Here is an 8985-nt window from a genome sequence, read left to right on the forward strand (position 1 = left end):
GACAGTAACTTTGCAGTGCGTTTGTGTGTTTATGTATATCTGTACGGTGTCTGTTTTGGAGGCATTACTTATCAGGAGTTTGAGGGATCTCTTTTCACATCTCTGGAAAGGAGTAAGGACCTCTTTGTTGTGTGTGGCCTGCACTCTTATCCCACTTCCTTAGTGACTCTCTTCCCAGTGACTGGAGTCCGCACTCTTAATCTGATTCTAGCATGGCCACAAAATCCAGTTTGTGCTGCTCCCATCACAATGATAGATTTGAGTTTGTTCCGCGACCAACTCCATACATACTGAACCCAATAGGCCAGTACATCAGCATGCTTTTGACTGCAAACTGTCATTGGGTTCCTATGTGCTGCATGCCTTTTTTCAATTTCTTTACTTTTCTTACAATCGTGGTACCCACGCTTTAGCTTTAAACATCTCAAGCTAAAGCGCGAATGCCACAATCGCCTACAAAATGAATAAATAGAAAAACAAAGGGGCATATTATCAAGAAACGGCGTTAAAATTATCGCCGCTTTAGCGGCAGAAAACTGCTGCTAAAGCGGCGATAATGGGCTTGATAATATGCCCTTGAGAATTCCCATAGAAGCCATGGTGTCAAAATGGGATTCTGTTGGAATTCTCGGCTGCATTTTATCAAACCCATTATCGCCGCTTTAACGGCAGTTTTCTGCCGCTAAAGCGGCGATAATTTTAACGCCGTCCTTGATAATATGCCCCAAACATTTTCAATGCAAGTGTTCTCACATTTATTGAAAGTTTGAGCTATTGGCGTCCCATGGCCTTTAGCTCAAACTTTCATTAATTCAAGATCTATTGCTCTGCAAATGCTTCTTAATACACTGCAAACAGATGACAATTTATCCAGATGCATGCTTTTTAATTCAGCTACAATATCTTTTGCTATTCATAATCTTGTGTTTCTTTTTCTCCCCAGATCTTCCTTTATTCATTGAAAAACAACACAATGCACTGTGATTATGGAAAAGTCAAATCAGACTCTCTTGAGGGAATTTTTAATTTTGGGATTATCGCAAAATCCTCTGCTTCAAGTTCCAATTTTCATTGTGTTCTTACTCATGTATTTTTTCGCTCTTCTTGGAAACCTTGTCATTATTACCTTAATATGCGTTGATGTGCTGGAGCAGAGTTTTCTGTTGAAAATTTATTGAGTTTTAAGCTCCAGTTTTGTTTATATGTTATGATTAAAATTACTAATCTGTAATCACTAATTTTTAGTTTTGTTTAAATGTCTAAATTAACCAACATTACTAATGGGAGAGACTACACGTGGGAATGCATATATGTTGCTTAATAATAATGTGCAATTTTATTAAATGTGTGTTGCAAAAGTGTTATTTGTTTCGAGTTTATGCTTTTAAAATAACGTGTGCTAATGCTTCTTTGTGTTGCAGACGGCTAGGTAATTACATACACATAAGGGTATTAGTGGGAAATAACACTGTATAATCATTATGATGTGGTAACGTTGTTTTGTGTTTCTTTTAATTAAGATGGTCCGTTTTGGCCTAAGCAAAGATGGCTGCTATTTACAGCCTGCGCTCGAGTGATTGAATTTTGACGAGAGGCCTTGCTGAACATGGTTGAAAGTCACCTGACCACAGCCTCTGTCTGAATTAAAAGTTTCCGTGAGGACAGCAGCTATGGGCATGATTCCAATTGTCCTTGGAGAAGAATGAAGCCACAATGGACAAAGATAAACCTGCGGTGGCTCTGCTATGGTACCAAGGAAGAGCATTCATAAAAGTATCGCTTGCAAACTCGAGTTTCCTTCTTCCGTGTTTTTATTTTTGTGATTTTTTCTGAGCGGAGGTTTTCTAAATGTTACCAAGTGACATCCTTTCCTGCTCGCTCTGCTCAGCGGCTCAACGGACATTCAGAAGATTGTTTGTAACTTTAGTATGTAAATTTTCAGTATAAATATTACTAGACTAGAGAGGGTTGTGGCTTTTTGTGTTCATTGCATTTGGGATTTTGGCCACTTCTTCCTGAACCTATGCTGAGGATGGTGACTCGAGAGACTTTACTGAGAGACCTGTCCTGACCCATTTAGCTAGAATAGGTAATTATGAGAATAATGATTTTGCTATTGATTGACTTTCATTTGAACTAATTTAGATAAACAATCATTTGTTTGAATTCCAGTGTCGGTGGTTATTTCTTTGTCATTTATTGAATTTCTAATGTTTCTCTGTGTTTAAAATCATGACTCAGGACAATGTCTTTATGGTCGCATTGACCTCGTTTAGATGCAGATTGGTTTAGGTTTCTCTCCCATATTCAGTGTGGATAGAGTAATAGTATGAATTTCAGTGTGATGGGCCCTAGCGTATGATGTATGTATGTGCGTGTGACTGTAGGTTTACTCTGTCCGTGGAAGCAGGGAGATTTTATATGCGCCGATCTGCAGCAGATGCACATCTTCAAAATCCCATATATTATTTTCTCATGAACTTATCTTTCCTAGATATTGGTTTCACAATGGTCACCATCCCAAAACTGCTGGCGATATGCCTGAAAGCCAAGAAATCTGACAAATCCATCAATTTCTCTGCATGCATTCTTCAATTCTATTTTATGGCTTCCTTCATCAGCACAGAGTTTTACTTGCTGTCGGTCATGGCTTCTGACAGGTACATTGCAATCTGCTACCCCCTGCGCTATGCATCTATAATGAATAAAAGAGCCATGATTTCATTGACTGTAACATCCTGGACAATAGGTTTTCTTGACGTTATACTACATGTTGTTTTGATATCAAATGTATTCTTCTGTGCATCTAATGAAATCAATCATTTCTTTTGTGACATAAATGCTCTTCTAAAACTATCCTGTTCAGACACATACTTCATAAATAGCACAACTTTCGGAGGGGGTATTGTAGCGGGATTTGGTCCTTTCATCTTAACAACAACTCCCAAGACAGAAGTTGTTCTCCACATGTTCCTCTCATCTGACTGCAGTTGTTTTGTTCTATGGAACTGAGCTTGGTGTTTACATGAAACCAACATCTGGTCACTCATTGGACAAAGACAAGCTCTTTGCTGTAATGTATACAGTTGTCATTCCAGTTCTTTACAGTTTGAGAAACAAGGATGTAAAAAGTGCTTTGGAAAAAGCTATAGGGAAACTAAGGCAGACACACTGTACTACATTAATTTAATAGTTCAAGCTGTACAAATAGAAAGTATTCTTATCTATGGTCATGCACCAAGTCTTAACAGAGTTTGCTTATAACATTAATACCAAAAGTAAAGCAGTGTGGAAATTAAATGTGTCTTTACTTATCAACAAAAAACTGGTCAAACGATGACAGGAAATAACTAATGAATTTGTACACAGGAATGTAAACTAAGCCATCACGTATTACATTATTTTATGGCCTGTGGCGTTACACCTGTGGTGTTTCTCATTCCACAGCTAAGAAACAAATCATACAAAAGGAGGGTACAGAGAAAGAGTTTGAGAAGACATATGCTCCCAAAATAAGGTAGAACAGTAAAAAAATGAACTGATTAATGTGACATTTAAGATAAATTTTCACTACACAAAAAAGGCAAAACTTGAGTTAATACACTTCCATCAAGTCTCCTTGTTACCATCATGCAAGAGGGCTTCAAATACCTTGAGACCAATAAAATGGTGGATACACCTGATCTGCCTCCCAGGGGATTTGAATTCTACTACCCCTCAGACCACGTGGATGGGTCTACCTCAACGGTGACTTTTCCCTCATTTGTGGCTGCACCCAACTAGAAATTCAGCTCCCCTTGCGACATTATTAGGGTGGTCAACTAGTTCTGCTCCCCATGGCGATGAAAACCCAATAGGCATCACTTTAGTGGGTCCCTGGGTCAGTGTTTCCCCCTTCCATATTTGTCATACCAATGAACCTTTAGTGCCCCACTGACCACCTCAGTGTACCAGTAAGAGAAACAAATATTGATTAGAGATCAGGAAGAAATATGCTGCTGTCCCCTCATACTCCTGCCTGGCTTTGTCTTTCGATAGTTCCCCTCAGCAATGATATTCAGTCACGAGGCACTGCGGCCACTAGGAGCTCACCCTCTAAATGCTGTTCTTAGAGGAGTGAATGCCAGACAACTTCAACTTAAATAACTGGGTATTTAAGGGACACTAGGTCTTTAAGGGACACTTGTGTAGCATGGCAAGCACTCACAGGCTGTCATGTACTATCATGTCATAAAATTAAATGTCATAAACTGTCACTTCCTGTGATGTCATTCAGTGTGAAAGGCACATGATGTCACCTCTGCTACCAATGGCATTCAGGTGAATTCATGCCCATGAAGGTGCTCCTGAGACAGGTGGCCCCAAGGTTGTCCTCACCAAGTTCTGAAATTGTCAGAGCAAAGGGGAACAGTGCCACCATTCTCACACACCCAGACGGTGATTGAGACCGGAGGGAGGGCCCATGGAGGATTCCTGAGAGTGGATGCATACCTGCTTGCATGTACCCCACTGGCTTCTCAATCAAGCATGCTCTTACAGCTGTATTAAGGTTATTTTATTGCACATGCAGGACAGAACTCACAATACACACCTTGTCTGCCATTGGCCACCCTCACCACATACACGATACAACTATAACTCCATTGGCCCTTTAAACAAATCAACCCATACTCCTCTTTCCCTCTCTTAATTTTCCAAATTTTCCAAATTTCTTATTCAGGACTTTTATCTTTCCTTAGTCCTACTAGTCCTGCACTGAGCTTGCTGGCTCTCATTGTAGCCTACTGGTCTTCCATGTCTCAGCATCGAGTACAGTGTTGAGTGATTACCAATGTCCTCGAATCCATCCATCTCTTTCCATTACATTACCCCAAGCTTTAAATATCACTCCACCTTTTGGTTTCCTGTGATATTTTTACAGTGAGCTGAAAAACCCTCAACAAATGGTATTCTTTCTAAACCCTTGCCTCTTTTACCTTTTTGGGAGCTGAAGCTAGCCAGAAGTCTATCATCTATGTTCTAAATCATTCCTCCGACTTCACACCTTAGTCCATCATAAGAGCACTGCCTACCAATGAATGTAAGACAGACAGTACAGCACATGATATGACCCCACTTCAATTGATATTTTCCTTCTCACAAAGCATGACAAATGCCTGCTGAACCTCACTGCTGTCATACATCCACTGAGCACTGCAGAACTGACCCTCAAAAATCTACAGAGGTGCCAACTGAGTGGTTAATTTTACAGCACTTACCACCATAACTGCCCCAGTCCATATTTCCCACCTGCTCCCTCGCCCCCACCCATTCCATTTCTTTGATTAAGGTATCCTGGGATCACACTTACTACCAGCCCAATTTCCCTTTGTCTCGTATATGTCTGAATAATGGGCTAGACGAACCTCATGCCATCCCTGCAAAGCCAATTTATCGATTTAAATTGTGATATACCACACTCAAGTAACTTTTCATAGTAAACACTGGTGTAAATCAGAAATGCTGAAGTCGAAGGGGCATATTAACAAGAAAATGTGATAAATTTCGCTATGCGTGCTCAGCGCGATTTTAATTATCGACGGTTTTTAAGCCACGCCCCACCTCCAATTTATATATTTAAATTGTGATATACTCCACTCAAGTAACTTTTCACAGTAAACTCTGGTGTAAATCATGAATGCTGAAGTCTAACTTTCTAAGCAATTGGAAGTCTTTGGTTGCCTAGACAATGCACATTCTCCTTCTTTGAACCTTTTTATGCCATCTGTCTATCTGTTAAGTATCTTAGAACCATTCATAATTATTTCCCATTCTACTGTTTAGTACGTGCACCCCCAGAAGTTTCTTTATGCCAATATAAGGTAACATTTTCACTTTATTATATGTTAAAATACTTTCACCTACTGTTTGTTATTCCCACTGTGTGTGCCCTTTCCTAAGCCATCCCCATGGCCAGACAATTTCTGCCTTGAACTGCAATTATTTTTTGTCTGGGATTCTTTCCTGTCCTACCCTGCTCAGACCCAATGGCCCAACCACAACAGCCTTGCTACATTTTTCACTGTGAAAAATTGTGTTATTGGTTGAGGTGGGTGTGGGCCTTTCTCAAGCAACAGCCACAATCCCCATTATGGTGAACCACTAAAATCAATAATTTAACCTTTGCTTAACCCTCTGCTATCTTGGCACTGAAGCAGTCAGGCTTAGCTTAGAGACAGGGAGTAAAGTATTTATGCAGCAAGCAAACAGCAATAAAGTGAAATATAGCACCTAAAAGGTTGAAGCCCCAACTGTGGACATCTGCTTGTGCATGACAGGGGCAAAGTCGAAAATGATGGCCAACCATGATGGATCACAGTTTGGATACAAGAAGTGGGTTGAGGCTGGTCTCTACTTACCTTCAATTTTAGAAGAAATTTTGTAGAAAACGTCTAAGAAGGTAAAGTTCAACGTGACAAGAAAGCTGGCAGTGTCCAAGGAGGAGGCGATGTTGTTGTCATGGTTATGGTCCCTGTGTCAAAGACTTGTATAAATTGGGCCATAAAGCGTGACCAATCGTATAATAGCAGATTATCCTCATTGACTAATGGGATGGCCCAAGCAACTGTATCACTGCCTAAGTAGAAGATCATAAATGTAATTCACAATTGAGCATTAGGAAAGGCTAGGAAAGGCTTGGGGATGCACCATGAAATGTAATTATATTTCTGTTAAAAATACAGGGACCTTGGCTGGGTCTCCTAAAAATCACTCCAGGGCGGCTAACGAGACAGCTATGTATTGTTGTGAAAACAGATGGGGGTGTTGTGTTGAGCCTATCAAACAGTGGTGTTGAAGAGTGCGGGGTTTCCAATCTGTTTTGCATTTGATTCACCCTACTAGTCAGGGCAGCTGTTTCTGGCTGTGAGGCATTAATCTCCCTTTTTAGATCGACTTGAATGGCGCAGAGATCTTCCATGGAGGCCATTCTGGTTGGCACTATTTGGAAGGCCGGTTAAATTCTTGGGCCTGTTAGTCTGTCAGGGCTGACTTCAGATCCTCAGGAACAGTGCTTCCCAGAAGCCAACCTTCCTGCAGCCCTGACTCTGTTTGGAAAAATCCACAGAGTATCGGAATGACCAGATGGGAGGAAGGGAATTAGGGAGGGTACTGCGGGGAAGGACACCTGAAAAGCAATACACAATTATACAATAAGTATTTCTACAACAGGAGGCATAGATGAATCCAAGTTTGATACACCTTCTAGTATTTACGAGTACTGTGGATCAGAAGGGAGATTCTGTCCTCACAGATTTTCAAACTTTTTACACCTAAAACCAAATGAAGATCATAACTTCATGTGTTCTCAAACATTGAGGGCCTAATTGCGAGTTTGGCGGACAGGTTGCTCCATCACAAACGAGATGGATATCCTATCCACCGTATTACAAGTTCCATTTATATCCAAGGGAACATATTTGAACTCAGAATATGGTGGACGGGATATCTGTCAGAATTGTGATGGAGTAACCCATCCGCTAAACTCGTAATCAGACTCTTAGTGTTAAACTCACACGATCTTGCAGCCAATATTTCTCAACATATAGTGTTGATGTCACATAATCATGTTTACAAACATTTAAATGTTAACTTCACATATTTTTGTAGGGTATATTGTTCTCAAAATTCTTGTTAATGTCACACAAGCATATCCATAGAATTTAGTGTCAATTCACCCCCATGCTCCAAAGTCTATATCATAAAGTTACACAGTTAACAGACTTTTCAGAATGCTAATGAGCTGTAAACACCTCAAGAAATTGGCAGTATAGTCTTTTACCGCTGATCAACTGATCTAGTTCCGGAGTTTCCATTCTCTGCAAGAATACCCCATGTAAGACTTGCACTTGTAATTAGGCCTGGGCTAAAATTTCGTTCCGGTAGCGGAAATTGCGATAATTTGACATTTTCGCGTTCCGCGGAAAGCGCGAAAATGTCAAAATTTCCGCATTCCGCAGCTTAGCGATAATTTGTTTCTTGCTCGCGCTGTAAAATAATACATTCTCGCGTGCGCGCGATCGCCTTACCTGAATCCCCGCGTTCGCCGACAAGTTTTCCCGATCCGGTCGCGTTCTCCATGAGATGTTGGATTGTTGGTAGCCATTTGCGCTGTCTCGTGACAGTTCGCGCCCGCAGTGATGTCATGCGTCGCGCGATCACGTCTTTCTTCTCGCGATCATGCACCGTGAGACAACTGAAAACAAGATGGCCGCGCCTGCGAGCAACCACATGGGTAAGTTGGCGAGCCGCGACCATGCAGAAAATACCGCGAACGGGTGGGAAAAAAACTTCTGCATCTTCGCGATATTTCCGCGTGTTTGCGGAGATTTATAACATTTTCGTGATAATTTGCGAAAGTGAATTTCGCAAATTCCGCCCACCCCTGCTTGTAATACAAAGAATCCAAAATGTTTCAGTTTTTTCCTACCAGGTTCAGTGGATGCACCTGTCAGGGCGCGGGTTACAAGAACCCATGTGCTTCCCTGTACTAGCAAGACTCTAACACCTGTGAAACAATTCCCAAGCTCTGTGTCTATTTACAGGAGACCACGTGTGATTGTAACCAGATGCCGAGCGATTGGACGGGCATGCCAAAGATGGAGGCATGTCAGTGCAATCGCTGGTCTAGTCTCTCACATCTGGTCATGAGCCTGAGAGCAAACGCAGCTGTGAAGTGCGGTGGCAGCGTTCGATGCCGTGCACTTCACCAAGCATTCCTTGTGACAGGACCTGTGCTTGTGTTGTGAAAGTCAGTCAGGGTCGTTTTTCTAGTTTGTTGCCAGTCTTAGGCGTAGGGTAGCTCTCGTTAGTCAGGGACAAGAAGTCAAGGATAATTAACATTTCTGCCACATTCATTCCGGAGTCTTCAAGTGGCATTTCGGAGGCTGGCTTTTGCTCAGCAGGTTCAGCGGAATCCCTCGGAGACCAGTTTTCTCTCAGGCAGAG

At 41.5% G+C, this 8985-nt stretch overlaps 1 pseudogene; it reads left to right on the plus strand.

Moving 5' to 3' along the window:
• Positions 1-986: 986 nt before the first annotated feature.
• LOC146813378 (olfactory receptor 5AR1-like) lies at positions 987-3190 on the plus strand (annotated as a pseudogene).
• Positions 3191-8985: the final 5795 nt, after the last annotated feature.

This window comes from Triturus cristatus, chromosome 7 (genome assembly GCF_964204655.1).
Source record: "Triturus cristatus chromosome 7, aTriCri1.1, whole genome shotgun sequence".
In the NCBI taxonomy this organism is placed as follows: Eukaryota; Metazoa; Chordata; class Amphibia; order Caudata; family Salamandridae; genus Triturus; species Triturus cristatus.